The sequence below is a fragment of the Mytilus edulis genome, chromosome 2 (assembly GCF_963676685.1).
Source record: "Mytilus edulis chromosome 2, xbMytEdul2.2, whole genome shotgun sequence".
NCBI lineage: Eukaryota > Metazoa > Mollusca > Bivalvia > Mytilida > Mytilidae > Mytilus > Mytilus edulis.
Genome location: NC_092345.1, coordinates 43,334,807 through 43,351,425, shown reverse-complemented (window position 1 = coordinate 43,351,425; position 16,619 = coordinate 43,334,807). Strand labels below are relative to the sequence as shown.

At 31.1% G+C, this 16,619-nt stretch overlaps 1 long non-coding RNA gene across 2 annotated transcripts; it reads right to left on the bottom strand.

Annotated features, from left to right (window-relative positions):
• Positions 1-2,035: 2,035 nt before the first annotated feature.
• LOC139512185 (uncharacterized) lies at positions 2,036-15,313 on the bottom strand. 2 transcript variants are annotated; one of them, XR_011662187.1, is made up of 5 exons: positions 14,985-15,313; positions 14,826-14,843; positions 7,778-7,909; positions 4,037-4,090; positions 2,036-2,981 (listed from the first exon to the last, which is right to left on the bottom strand). It is a non-coding gene; the product is annotated as an uncharacterized lncRNA (long non-coding RNA). The 2 variants fall into 2 exon arrangements; XR_011662188.1 differs by lacking the exon at positions 14,826-14,843 and having other exon boundaries at positions 14,985-15,312.
• Positions 15,314-16,619: the final 1,306 nt, after the last annotated feature.

Sequence of the window (16,619 nt, the reverse complement as noted above, 5' to 3'; positions counted from 1 at the left end):
TTTGAACCCGTCGACCTGGAACCTATCAATTACTGGCAATATTAATAATTTGGAAAACAAAAGGGCCTGGAATGGAGAATTTTTACTCAACAGTATACAGCAAAATTCTAAATACACTGTTTAGAGGTGCGCCTGTCAGATGCGTAATGTACAGATAAGGTAATATGTAACAGGTGAATATACTATTGGTATCAGTATCGGACTCGATCTGGAACTTCTTAATTATTGGCAATATTAATTACGTGGAAAACAAATGGGCCTAGAGTGGTGTAATTTTTAATCAACACCATTGTACTATATTAGTTATATATAAAGTTGAATTCTTTGATTCATCGTTTTTACGTGATGACGGCTGACAAATTGGACCTCGTAATTTTAGTATTATAGATAAGCGATCAAGGTAAATGTTAAATCTGACAGATATAATTTGAGCACAGAAATTATTGTTATAATAAACCCATCAAAATTACTGACCCTCAGAAAGTGAATGTAAATCAAATATTTACTGACATAAGTAATGTTATAACATAAACTGTACCAAATGCGCATATCGATAACTAGTATCTCTTCGGTGATGCTTGATGCCAACTGTTTGAAAATTCATTACTTATACACACGTTGAAGAGTGAAATAGTTTCTATAAAGATCAAAGTAATTGCCAAACTCGGACGAGGATTCAGAACTATGTAGAAGATAGTTGCATTCCATAATTAAAATATATTTTCTTATTTTACGTTTAATAAACAGCAGAGCTTCTGAGCATGTGATAACCTCAAAAACTAACAGACCACCAGCAAAGGAACCATACAATAGTATGCCATAGTATTGCTTTAGAACCTCTAAAGAAGGGGGATATAAACATGGACAAAATCAACTGTGAATTCCTTCTCTCAAATATGTTTTTCCCCAATTTTTATCCCGCTATAAGCTGCATATTCTTTGTGCTAGACAATCTATGCTTTCCATATATTAGTATTTGCATATTACGCTTATTCTACTCAGAATGTAGAAAATCTTATAACCTTTCAATGGTTTCAATTGGAAACTTTCCTACGAATAAACGTCCTCAAACTTACTACATCCAAACATCTACATGAACCATGTAATACCCTAAATTTTGAATGATTACGACATACTAATTTTGAACTTAGTTTCTAATTTGAATAACAAATACAACCATATTCTGATTCAATTTCATACAATTTTGAAATTAATTGCTTACATAAAAAAAGTGCATTAACACTACATGTCTGTATGCGTTTTTTTGTATTTTGTTTATATCATAGGTGATGGTATATATAGATCAACATTGGATTTAAACATGTTTCCTCTTGCATTGATACATTAACTGATGTAGGTTGAAACATTATCAATGGCGTCCAGGGCAGTAAGTTAGTAAGAAAAAAAAGTAATGTTGTACGGTATCTATTTCAGTTAGCCACATATTTTCTGATTACTTGAAATATGGGATTTGAAAAAAAAGTATATATTTAAAAATTTATTTATGAAAAGGTAGCTTAATATATGAAAAACAAAACATAAAGTGAGCAGAAACAATAGTGAAAACTCGGCAAAGTACTAAATGTGTCACCTCGAAAAAAAATTTTTAAGTGGTGATGTAATTTGTACGTGTGGTTTATACCAACGCGTAAGTGGAGGTAAAAATGTTTTCAGTCAAGCAAAATATTTTGCATACAACTGTTAAACAATATCTACAAATACAGTATGTATAAAGCCTTCAACATTAGGTTACCTCGTTTGATTTTTTAGTGTATATATTCTCACATTTAACGCGAGTTTAGTCTTAAGGTAAATGCACACATGTACATATATTATCAAAAAACATTTCCCAAGTCAAAAAATATGAAATGGATAAATGGATGTCTGTTAAACGTTCAGAAGCAAATTAAATGCATATTCAGGACGAGAACATCTTGGTGCAATGTGAATATGAACTATGTATTGTACTTGATCGACACGCTGAAACAATTTTGTGCTTGCTAGTTTGAAAGGTAGCAGTCTGCAGGAAGGACTGCAAGTCTACCAGTCTTTGTTCTTTCGTACTACCCAATGCTGCGTGCTTAGTGGAGAATCAGCAAATACTAATTTTAGTCTTTTGTTTCACACGGCAGGGGTTCGTTCCAACGACATGTCGCACTCGAGTGCGAACACGCTACCACAAAACTACCAAGGCGGTTGTATTGAATGGAAAAATAAAGATTGGAAAAATGATAAGACAAAAAATTGATGTATTTTCACAATGAAAACATTATTTTTAATTTCATGAAAAACAAACAAATTTTCACATTTAAATAAATATTACACACTCAAAAATATGTGTATAATACATATATCATAAATAATCACTTTACAGACCCGCTGTAAGCATAATTTCTAATAAATCAAACTAAAATAAACAAAAACAAAAACAGGCTTTGAGTAAATCCTCATATTCATACCCTCACTCTCAATCCCATTCGAAAAGATAAGGCGGCTATGGAAATTCTAAAACTCATTCAAATCAGGCAATAAAATAGGAAGTAAACAACAGATAAGTTCTACAGATTCGGTGCAAGTTTCATTCAAATCCTGTCAGATTTCGGTTAAAGGAGAGAGTTACTAATCAATAAGAAGAAGCCTATACATAATATCCCACCACCTCTTATAGATTTGGTAGGGTAGGAGTTTTGCTATTGGGAAATCACAATAAGCATCGAAAAACAAATTGGATGTCTACAAACAAAAGTGCAAAGAGACAAGTTAACGTATGGATAAAGTACTTTCACAATGATCACTATATTTGCAGTTCTAAGCCAGTGTGGGAGTATAATAAACTGAATGAAATTGTCAAGTTTCTGTAATATTTAAATATTTGCTTTATCCTTTGGAAGTATTTTCTCAGGTATATATCTGTATACATGTTTTTTGAGATTCCATTGTTCTTATTTCTATTGTATACAGGATTCAACTTGATTCCGCATCTGGAATTAAAGAAACCCACAATCAATCATAATTCGATATCCATTCATTTATGTACTTTTATTATATACTAGTTGTAACAAAGGTATACATAAGCAAATTAGCATTACTATTTTAAAAGCTCATTAACCTTCTTGGAAATAAAATAAAAGTATAATGGGAGTATCAATACCAAACGTGATTATTGGCTAATCCTCATGACTTTCGTTGATTGGGATATTACGTCGTTTCAATTTGGAACATAGTATTACAATTTTAGAAGCTCATTAATTTTCTATCAATACTTAACTAATATAATAGGAATCGGATTTTCCAAGTGTGATAAGGCATTGATTAACTCTGAGTTTGACATAAAATTAACTCGTTGACATGTTGTGTCTCTTCTTCGTTGTCTTAGACACACGCGTGTTACATTAATTAATAAATTGTCCTGAGCATTTCAGACAAAGTAATCAGGCAATCAATAATTTGTAATAACCAAATATTTATATATTTATCTATTTTTTTTATAAAAATAATGCAATAGCTTATGTCCATTGCATTAACATATGTTCTGATAGTCACGTTTCTGCTCTGGCATGCATGGTTGAAGCGATTTCAGCTTTTCTGTTTTGAAACTAAAAATTGTACACACGCTTAGCTTAATATTCATAATCATATAAATACCTATCAGGATTTTTTTTTAAAATGTATTATATGTTTTAGCATTGTATGCTTTGGTACATTTTAAAGCTAAGTCTTGACTTAAAAATTCAACTTACTGTCCGGTGTGAGCCAAGACTCCGTGTTGAAGGCAATAATTTGGCCTACATGTATACATAATGTTGTACTTTTACAGATTGTAACTTGGATGGAGAGTTGTCTCATTGGCACTCATACCACATATTCTTATATTTAATTAATCTTTAAGTGACACATGAATACAAATGTTATGCTTTAGTTGCTCATTTATAAATCAAACTTAAATTTATAATAATACGTTCCGTGTACTTTGTAGAATGTATCTTTATCATTTCATAAACAATTTGTTTAAAAAAGATATCCAGAAAGTACTTACTCTTAAATATTGTTCCGGCCCAACAGTTTCATAAACCAACCGTAATCGTCAAACCTTAAAAGAGAAATATATCCATGAGCAGATTTAAAAACAATTATTCTTGAATTCCATGCTCGTTCAGTAAAAACTCCCAAAAGCATTGAATTAGAAAAAAAGATACAAAGTAAACACTATCATTTGGTGTTAAAAATAATTCTGAAAACCAATAAGCTGTGTAGGAAGATGATTACCCGTTTTTTGAAAAAAGTCATAAAAGTCATAAATCGTTTGAGAGAAAAAAATCCGGGTTACAAACTAAAACCGAGGGAAACACATCAACTATAAGAGGAAAAAAACGAAACACTGAAGTGCAACAAAAACAAACGACATTGCAACACATACAGAAACGAACTATTAGATACACCTGCCATTTTCCTGACTTGGTACAACACATTTTAAGAAAACATTGTGGGTTGAACATGGTTTTGTGGCTAGCCAAACCTCGCGCTGAGATAACAAGAGATGCAAAAAAAAATATTAGGTTTGTAAGTAGCTCCAAATTTCACTTTTAAAAAGCTGTTCTCTGGTTCACGAGGAAAACTTGAACAAAAAAATTGAAACACATCACTGTCGTTTCATTGAACGGAAATTGGGGAGCGGTGTTCACAATTTAATTCTTACAAGAACTCTGATAAAACATATACATTGAGAACATGGCTGAGATTTTATAAGTTCATATTTAAAACGAGAAAAAGTATAAGAGAGGCGAACTATTCCAAAGGGACTGAAACTCGGAAGTCGAAAAAAAAACCCGACAACGCTATGGCAATATAAGAGAAAAAGACTTAAAGACGAACAATAGTACACAAAACACAGCATAGAAAACCAAAGACTGAGCGCCACGAACCCAACTAAAAACCGGTGGTGATCTCAGGTGCCCCGGAAGGAGAAAGAGATCCTTCCCCACATGTGTCGCCTGACAAGTTGCTCATGTAAGTACATACCCAGTGATAAGTATAGTAATATAAGTCATTATGTAGGTAAATTTTAAGACAAGTGTTATGATTTTTGAAATGGAAATGAATGAAAGCAATTTATCACACCATTATAACTTTTAGAAAGACTAGAACACACCCACGAAATCGCGGTCATTCAGAGCGTAGTTTAAAGTATGTAAAGTGTTGTTGAAGAATTTTGTAAAATATTGAATGACTGGAGAATTTCAGCAAAAGTATCATAAGTCATAGGTCATTATTTCCAAAATTCCCAATTTTTGGTTTTCTATCAATTTCAATATGAACATACATTTAGTATGTTATGAACATTTAAGTAAGGAGCCTGTAATTCAGGGGTTGTCGTTTGTTGTCAGTTTCGGGGGTCCTTTTAAAGCTGAGTATGGGGTATGGGCTTTGCTCGTTTTTGAAGGTCGTACGGTGACCTATAGTTGTTAATTTCTGTGTCATATTGATCTCTTGTGGAGAGTTGTCTCAACATGGCAATCATACCACATCTTCTTTTTTTTGTAAAAGATTTAATGACTGGAGAATTTTAGAAAATGTATCAAAAGTTCACATCATGAATATTTATAGCGCTTATCTAGAGTTGTCTCAACATGGCAATCATACCACATCTTCTTTTTTTTTGTAATCAATGAATTTTGTAAAAGATTTAATGACTGGAGAATTTTAGAAAAGGTATCAAAAGTTCACATGAATATTTTTAGCGCTTATCTGTATATTATGAACATTCATTACAGTAACTATATAAATATAGTGTATTTACTTTCAATTCTAAGTTTACTAATCGATTCATGGTGGTCATTGGTATAGTATACACACGTGAGTATATAAACTCTGTGACCGCCGTAGATAGTAAACTTGAAAATGATAGCAGATAGAATTCTGAAAATACACTTTATTCTTTGTATATGTATGTTCAAAGTATACAGAAAAACGCAAACCGGAAGTCTAATCTGACTTAAAATTTCGTCCAATGACGGGACAATATCCGGAAGCCTTTTTTCTCGTTTTTCTCCCAAAATAACTCAATCTGAATAATCATATGAATGGATGACAAATGCGACTATGCACTGTACCTATAGGACACAGAGGCGTGTTGATTAATTTATTGTGGAAAGAAGAGAAGCGACACCCAAAATGAGGTCTTCTCGTTTAATAGTATAGATTCTCTTTCTTTTGGCTTAACGTTTTTTTCTTCTAAATTACATTCAAAGGAAAACTTCCGTTCAATAATTGCAAAGGAGTATATACTATTACTGGATTTAATTCATTTAAAGTACTAAAAGTCATGCATAAAGTCTTGATTGTAAAGATAGTTGATTGTGAAGCATACAGGAAAGGTCAAAGACGTGCTGATAAACAAATCAACTAAGTTTGTTAACATCATGACAATTTACCGTAGAATTTATCACACTGCAAGTATGCTTCGTTACAGTTAAGTCTCTGATTAAAATTCTATTATCCTTTATAATTATTCATACGTATGAACTATATTCACTTCATTTAGTTTGTATTACAAATACGGATAATGAGTCTCTTTGCTGAAGACCGTACAGAGACCTGTAGTTGCTTGTATCTTCTCGTTTGAACTCTGGTATATATAGTTGTCTCATTTGCAATCATACCGCAACTCCATATTTTGCCGCCACAAATTAGCCAGTAGAGCTGAGAGTGGAGTTAAAACACACACAAATCAATCTCCTAATTTTTATATAGAAAAAGCAGCAATTATTTATCTTTTTAATGTTTTGTTAAACACATCAAGCTGTACAATATTATAAATAGGACGTTTCAAACTGTAGCATTCTAGATGTAGTTTCTCAAGTGTGTGACTGTAAATGAAATTCACAACAGCGCTAGCTAGCCTGAATGATTTGATGGTTTAATGGCATTACAATATTCACAATATATGGTATACAAAAATAAATTCTGTTTCAGATCTTTCGATAAAAAGACGATAAATTGAAAACTACAATTTCAGCACTTTTTGCAAATTTAAATACTTGTAGTACTATTTCATATGCGTAATTTTCATAGTACTTTATTTGTACTTCAAGTTGTTTCACACTTTTATTATTTAGTACAACTATTTGCACCTGTCCACTCCATTTGAAAACAGTATTATATATTTCTTGTACCTTCAAAGTACTATAAATAATGGAGGTACTACATATTCAGTACTGTGAAAATATAGTACTAAAAAGTACACATCCAAAAAGTAGCTGTGTAGTCTAGGATGTGTAACACTATTATATCGCAAGTGTGATTCTTGTTCATTGATGAAAGCCATACGGTGACCTGTAGTTGCTAAAATCCACGACATTTGTTCTTTGCTATATCATAAATGTTGCAGCACCTCCCTCGATATGAGGTAGAAGGAATCAGTCACGAGGTTAAGCATTCTTTTATAAATTGCTTATAAAGTTCATCGATAAATATCCATATTCTTCCATTTATACCAAGTGTATAATCAAAACTTTTCAATCTTTATTAGGCTTCTTGTAAAATTTGATAAATATTAAAATAAGAAGATGTCATATGATTGTCAATGAGACAACTCTCCATCAGAGACCAAATGATGTATATATATATATAAAAAAAAAAAACTTTAGAATATATATAACTTGATTTCTAAAATGTCTTGATAGGTGTTTCCCGAATTCATAGGTCAAACATCCGATCAAACATGTGATACGCATTATTCATGTAAAAGTATGAAAGCAAATAAAATGAGTATACTTACGAGATGCCCCGTAAATCTGAACTATATGGATGAAATGGTCGCTTATAATTTTTTTTGTAAGGATTTATACTTCGTTTTGACCAAGGTCCTAAATATCTTTGAGGGCACTCTGCAGGACAGCCGTTTCCATTACTGAAAAAAAAACATATAAAAGTAAATCAATACCATATGAGTGAAAGGTGCTGTAGGATATATGTCAATGAAACAGAAATGCAACGACACAATAAAAATGAAGACATAACGAGAAGATTCTGAAAATTTTACACAATCGTTCAGATATCATTATTAAAAATTAGGATATTCTTTACAACTTGAAATGTTATGATTTGTATTTTTAGCTTTTAGCTGGAGCTACAATAGAAAATTTGGTTGGATAAATAATTTAAATTTTGTAAATTTTGTAAACTTTGTTTAGAATAAGGTTCAGTTCACAAATTGATTTAAGAAGCTTTGTTAGAAATAGAAATTCGAAGATTAACTGACAAACATCATGACTAAAAAAAAATCCACAAAACACCAAAAAACAAAAAGACAAACAATTAAAAAAAAATACACAGAAAACCAAAGACTGAGGAGTGTTGCCAATGTGTTTCAAAAAAGTTTAGAACGGATGGTGACGTCAAATGCTAAGTGGATGTTATAACTTAGATTTTTCCAATATAAGCTGAAAGAGCATGTTTGTCTTTTTTCGTTTTATGTTTACATCGAAAATGTAACGGTTTTAGCTTTATGTGACTATAAATAGGAACATTTAAATATATCAGACATGCTAAGTGATTGATTCTACTCTTGCATCAAAATTTGACAGTAATCCTTTAAATTATATATACAAGTATATTATTCTGTTTATTAGTGATTTGTCGAAAGCTTATAACGTTCTATTAAGCTATCAGTATCTCGGACTATGTATGAATACATTGTTTTTGTCAACCCTTAATCAAGTCACGATGTTTAGGGTTAAATAAAAATCTCATGTATTTGTCTTAAAACTATAGGAACAAATATTTACGGTATAATAGATAAAATATTATGCAATTTCAGTATGGTAACAATATATAAACAATTTATTTGTGAATGCTAGTTAAAAAGAGAAGTACAACTACTGGAATTTAAAAATGCATCCATTAGTTACCTTTAGGCGTGATATTCAGAAATTTATGATATTAGAAAGATTTTTTGAGTTTTTTTGAAAAATAGTCATTCGTTTATAGGTGGATTCAAGCAATATTTATTTGTCTTTATAAAATATCCATCATTGTTTGTTGTCAAGACATTGTCGATGATATTGCATCAACACGAATTGAAAAAGCATAAAAAAATATACCGTTCCTTTCATTTTCTACTATATTTCTTTTAAAAGTTTCAATATCAATGTAATAAAAAAAAATACTTTTTCAAATATCAAAATATCGACAAATATTCAATTCGAGGCCGAACTACAAGGAAAATTAACTCAGGCACAACGCGCATTCGTGAATTAATGTTTTATTCGGTCTATAAACACGACCATTACACTGATTATTAATGATATTCGCATTAATGTGTGAATGGAAAGAGTAAATATGAATTTTTCAGTTTACTGGAATAATAAACGAGTGGTAAATTTAATTTTGAGGTTTCAAAATCAAATGTGTATTGAAGCCCATTTTAAAGCATTTTTAAGACTTCAATTGCATAGTTACGGTTTTAAAAAGGGAATTTATATATTCTTTCAAAACTTGGAAATACTTATCTCTTATTCATTTCATAATTACGTTTGTTAGAAGGTTTTTTTTTCTTCAGATTTATATAAATTATATTTGTTATGTCAAATTGAATCCCTCATATACGTTATTTTCTTATAAAATTAAATTTCTACTATGAATAATCTTTAATACAAGAATCTGCGTCCATGAAGCACTAAAAAGTGTCCGCGAAATTGGAGTCAGAACCGCAATTAAGCAGTAATACTTTACAACATAATAAACATGTTTACTTAATTCTAATTTGATGTGACCAAACCTTCATGCTAAACTATCTTGACAAATACATTAAATTTGACGCAGGACGGACAAACGGACAGTCGGGTGAACCCACACACTGGAACAAGTGTGCGTTCTTCTATAAACGGCGGGACATAATAAACGTTATAATAGTCTTTCAGTCCAAAAGTCAGACACAACTTCCTGAAATAATTTTAAACAGGCACAATATATTGGAGGCAAAATTTTGAAAATAAAAACTCCTGAAATTGTTCTGAACATCTTAAACAAAAAGGCAAGAAGTATTGTAATATTTGTTTAAATACATTAACGGTATCACGATTATACAGACGAGTTGCAGTACTACACATTTAACCAGCTTAGTATCTAGTCATTGCTTACGAAAGAAGATATGATTCCAACTCCTTCAAGTGGTTGACCAATGCTTAGACTAATATTTTGTTTTGTATGTCGGTTTTGGAAAACAACCTCATCACAGATACCAGGAAGGCACGAAGTTCTGTAAGGTTTTGTTAAATACAGCAAAGGTACTCTATTTTTGGGGTAGACACTCCTTTGTGTTTCGAAAAATTCAAAGTTCTGTAAATAATTATAATTATGACCCTATCAATGAAATGCTGACTACGTGTCTTAACTAAGTGTTATCATAGCTCCTTACATTTTCTTGATTTTGTTTTACATCATTGGCTTTCAGATGTTCAAGTTTAAACTTTCTTACGAACTTAGGTGGACTCATTCTGGTTTTAAAGCTAGCATAACCTCTTACTTGTATGCCAGTCGCATTTTCCATTGTATTGACATCAATATGTGAGCAAAACAAACAAACAGACATACATAATAGGTAAAAACGCGAAACACTTGGGTACAGCAGCCAACATTGTAATATAATCTTAATCCCATTAAAAACAAAATATCATACAACTAGCGGTTACATGGGCGTACATGTAGGATACACATAGTCTAGTTTACACTTTTCTTGAATATCTTTCAATAAAGATTAATGCCATTAACAGAAATTTGCTATTTATGACAAATGTGCGTTGCCACATAATTGGTTATCTTAGAATCTAATGTTTTAATTTGTGAATAGCAGCTGCAGACAGACAATAAATTACTTCATTACTGAATTATGTGTCGGATAAAGATGAGGCTTGCTTTTGCGATTTTTAATTGATGATCCAGACTTAATTATCATTTACTATACAATGCAATAACTAATATAGTATGTTTCATGCATGACACATTGGGAAACACAATATAATCCTGATTTATAAGTAGTGATGGGACATTTTGCTACGTCATGGTAATCTTGCTGATTTCTAATGTTATGGACATCCGACAGCGATTTCAAAATTTTGACTTTTCATCAGTTATTACATGAAACTTGGCAAAATTGATAATAAAAAAATTATAAGTCTTATTCAATATTAGAACCCTGCCATGACTGGTTTCTTTTCGTTGTTTTTCTTTTCGGCCTTTTTCGACTGATTTTATGTTATGCTGTTATGCCACTGTCCCAAGTTGGGGTAGGGCTATAGTAGTGGGCGTTCAGTAACATGTTTCACCCAAATTCTTTATGTGCCTGTCCCAAGCCAGCAGCCGATAATTCAGTGGTTGTGGTTGATTTATGTCTGCCATATTTGAGTAGAGTGTAAGGGAACTACCATTTAACTTCAAGGGGGTAGGGGGAAAGCGGGGTATTCTTTTTTCTAAAAAATATTCTGATTCCCAATTTGACGGAAAAAAATATTCTGGTCAAGCAGATGACAAAACAAATTATTCTGAATGCAGATTCCCCCCATACGTTATAGTGTTAAATTTTGAAAAAAAAATAATTTGATTGATAGCATTAAAAAACTAAATTGATTTGTAAAAAAAATCTGATTTTGAAAAAAAAAAACACCCTTGAAGTTGGTTCCTAATAAACAGAACCAAATGTATTTGCCTTTTATTGAAGATAGAGAATAACAGAGCCAATATTGTAATATATATATATTTATATATACTGACTTGTATTAAGAGAGAGAACAACTGTTTAAACGATCTTAAGGGGAAAACGGGTAAGAAAAGGGTCATTACAAATGCTTGATAAGAATATAAGATGAGTCGAACACATGGATAAGGTATACGTCTCATGTCACAGAAAGAAACTATATTAATAAGCCGCTTTGAAAAGGTTACTTTTAAGTTGTCAAAAAGAGCGAAAAATCAAATAATTTAACCGATAGAATCTTTGTTTCCAATTATTTAAGGTCAAAATGCCATGCAATATAATTAAAATTAACAATCAATATGTTTTGCTTTTAAAATGTTGAGCTAATAGGTAATTTTCAGACTTTGTTATAATATAAAGTGTGAAATGGTTAACCGGTAATGGGAACATTAAAATAAATGAGTATTTCACAATAGATGTAGTGTTTTAATACCGTAAACACGTATAATGCCACTGAAACCAGTACCATACAGATTGTCTGAGGATATATGTAAAGAACTTTGTTGTTTCAAATTATAACCTTGAAAATGTTGAGCTTTTAAATGTGACATTGGGGATGTGGTATTCACTACTTATGAGATATTCGTGGAATTTCGCAATGAGACAACTTCCACCATACCCAACCTCAAACAAAAAGATAAACGATTATTTTTTTTAACCATAACCAAGTGCGCATACAGCACGACTAACTTTAAATCTAATATCAGTCTACTGTAGAAATACAGTAATTAGAATTAGCAGAAATCAAAGGACACAAAATTCCTAAGAATGACACCTAAACATGAGGAAATGACTACTAATGAAATGCATACTGCAACTAGAACACTTCCTGTTGTACTTATCTACCAAATATAGTAACAAAACCATATTTCGTGCAATGTCGATTTCATGTCTGTTACTTTTCCTTTTAACTTGGGGTTCGTTCAGGGATAAGAAAAACAGCAAGTTTACTGTAGAAGTACTAAACTTTTTGTGTTAGGTTAGTCAGAAATATAATTGTAGCAATTTTAAGCTGGAGCATAAAAACAATAAAAAGTATAAAAGTTTCATTTAAAGAAATATCTAAATAGGAGTGAATGGTTCTATATATACATGAATATTATATGTAAATATGTTACCTTTTGGAAGATGAGATGTATTCCTATAACCAAGATGTTTCATTTTATTTTCAACTCACATATCAATATTTATAGAACTTTAGCGTTAAATGCTACTAATTTCATTCACATTATAGTTCTTGAATGGGGCGAAGGATGATGTAGAAATTTGGACTGCCCCATCAGGTTATTTTTATGCGCATCATGAGGTCCGGGGACACATCTATCGTCCTATGAAATGGAGTCCATATTGTGGACAGTGTAGAATTTGCAATTGTTTTTCATACACCTTCCAAGTTTATTTTTTTTATATTTTATGAATACAATACCTAAGTCAGGGGATGAAATAACATGTAAAAACAATTTGGAGCATAATTCTATAGGCTAAGAAGTGAATGATTTGGTCCAGTTTGAAAAGGTCAAAAATTAGTATTTCTGGAGCTCCAACATTAGTAACATACAATTATCAATATTTTAGTTAGAGCCGATAGTATAATTTATCCCAAGAGAAGTACACTACTCTGTAAAAAGTCTTTTTTTATATATCACAGTTGAGATTTTTTTTAATTAGATTTTCCCCCTAAATAATGACCTACGAAATAACTGTGTTCTCGGGCGTAAGGTGATCCCGGAATTACAGCTAGCCATCTTTGTCTATTGTAGTCGATAGTTTATCAGCTATAATATCGACGGATTGGTACAATGTATTATATCAGACTTAAATATTTACTACGTGCTTTTTGAAATAAATTGAATAGTTTCCTCGTGACGAGAAGTATGAGGAGGGCGGGTTCAAACTAGTTAAACTAATTGATCGCTGTGCGTACAGTGGCAAATACTTCACGAATAATCAGGAAGATATCTTTAACAAGTTTGCTAAATGCATAGACTGAAAATTGTCTTAACGTTTTATTGAATTATACCACACACTGAAGCAGTGAGTACTTCAAGGATGGTACCAAAAGCGATGGAGAGTCCAGGAACAGCAAAGACTGTTACCAAGTCGTTACTTGACAATTTTGACAATACATATTAATAATTTTTGCATATTCCGAAGTAATACTAAATACTTTGCGGAGGGAAACAACCTAGGAGAAGCAATACCAAGCATGTTCAGTTATAAAACGTAAGAATTCACATTCAGTAAGAACGACACGTGGGATAGCAAGCAAACAACACCAATGCATATGTACAAAAAAACAACGAAAACACAACGAAAACACATAACAAATACTAATTTCGTTGCTTATCCAATCTTTACAGGTCAAAGTGTGCGTGTTATAGAGGATATATCTAAATTATCAGTATATAGAATGAGTCAGAAAACATTTTAAGCTTATGCGTACAAATACTGTGACATCATAATGGAGAACAGCAAAACAAGTGCTGTTCCTTTGTTATTGTACATGCTTTTTGCTGTGCGTGTACTGAATTTGTGTCATGAATCAATGGATACCCCATATCCTTTGTTTTAATATTATATATATAAATCCTATAACTGATTGTATCCTAGTCAATTTCAATCTGGGGAGTAGTGGTCTCATTGGCATTCATACCACATATATTTATTTTTATACTGGACAAAGACGAGCCTATAAGATTTTTAAATGATGAAACTATTTTTAAGACTTTTGAGTTCAAAAACGAAAAAAATATACCTGTAACTCAACACTTTGTGTCCGAAGTTATCTAGGTTTAAACTTATGAAACTAATAAAAGTCATGTTTGAAGTGAGATATGTCTACTTGAAAATGAGAAAAATGACAATCATGGAAGTAAGCAAAACTAAGTAAGAAATGTTAACATTGTAATGAAAAATTGGAAAATTAAATGTCATTACCATTTTTTTTAATTATGCTGTTAATGCATGTTAACTTACTAATTTTATTTTGTTATGAGGTTTCATAAATAAATATAATATTTACAACGAAACACATGCAGAGAGAGTTTGCACATAAAATCAAAAAGAGGCTTACCTGAATGGTGTCAGTATGCTTGAAAAAATATATACAGTTAGCACTGAGTAGAATATTAAAAAAAGAAATTAACAGAATCCGAAACAATTAATGGAACATTTCATTGAAAGTAATTATTTTGACACTTTAAAACAACCAAAAAAATATATATATACTTACTTACAAACGTACTCACAAATAGCCAATAATTTTGAGTCCGTAGTTTGAGTTGCAGCACTACTATTTATACATAATAATGTTGTTAAAAATACCACATAAATTGAAAAGTTTATATTCATATTTTGCATTTCGTACGGCAGTTAGTTCACTATTTGTTGAAGTCTCAAAGAATCACAACTCTGGCATTGATCTTTTATAATTTTCAGGAATTAACTGCTTCCCAAAGCAACCAATCAGAATCTCAGACACAGACTATGTGGATGATAATTATGATACTAAAAATCAATGTTTTCTTCTGAAAAATGGTTTCAAAATATTTATATATGAAATAATTTATCCTTTTTCGTTTGATTTCGCCAGTATCATCACTAAGAAACTAAATGAGAATAAACCTTACTGACAGTTCTTTTTCTGTATAGACTTTTAATACATTAAAGGTGTAAACAAAGATAAATTTAAGGACCTATCGCGATGAGTTTACGTCCAAATAATTACAATCATGATCATGATGTTACAAATGTTTGGACGTCGTGGGAGAGATTTGTTAGTGCAGCTGATGTTTGACAGTGTGGGGGAGGTTTTTTGGTCTGTATACGTGATAATAAGATATCATGAGTGGGATAAATTAGAGGCTTAATTCAGTGATAAACATTTGTTAATGACTTATTTGTACTTGATATTTGAAAAAAATAAATAAATAGAGAATTATCATGTTTTGATGTGAAAGATTAAAACATGATACACTCATTACTATAAGATGTATAAATATATGGAAGTGAAAGAAATACATCCATTTGAAATACAGAAACTAAAAAGGCAAAATAAATAAGAGAGATATAAGTGGTATTATATTATTTTTTTAATTTTATTTTTGCCTAAGTAGGAAAACACAACTTGAAATTAACATTTTACATATCTTATTCAGACATATCAACAATGATTCAGGATACCATTTTATGACGTCATGCTGGAATTACGTTGCATGTTCTGGTCTTGTCGTGACGTAATATTATAAATGCAAACTTCATGTTAATTGAGTTGTTTTCCCAATGATTGGTTATGTTTTGCAACTCAATATTTTAATGCTGTGAAACATTGCGCTCATCGATCATTACACGATGTTTATGCTATTAATCATTAAGACTTTAACTTTTTTTTACATTTACAAATGTCACGTTAATTTCTGCATCTAAGAATAAAAGCAAGAACGATAATTTGACGAAGAGATAACAAGGATTAGGTTGGCAAAATCCCGCGTAATTCTGTTCCTATTCTATTGTTGTTATTTTTTTTTTTATAATCGGGCAAAAATGTTTCAAAATTCACAACGAAATATTTGTGATATTAGTATAATTATAAATGTTTTGCCTCTCACTTATACATTAGGATGTTATGACCTCGTAATAATGGAGGGTGTTCTTGTGTCACAAACCAAAAGCCGATAGAAACACTGAACTGCCAAAAAAAAAATAAAAATAAAATAAAATAACCGCCAACATAAACAGAAACGGACTGTTTAATAACAAACTTCTGACTTGATATAAGACATTTTAAGAAACATGGGTGGGTTTGAACCTTGTTGTATGGCTAGTCAAAGCTCATATGTAGATTGCAATGTTAAAAATACGAATAAAA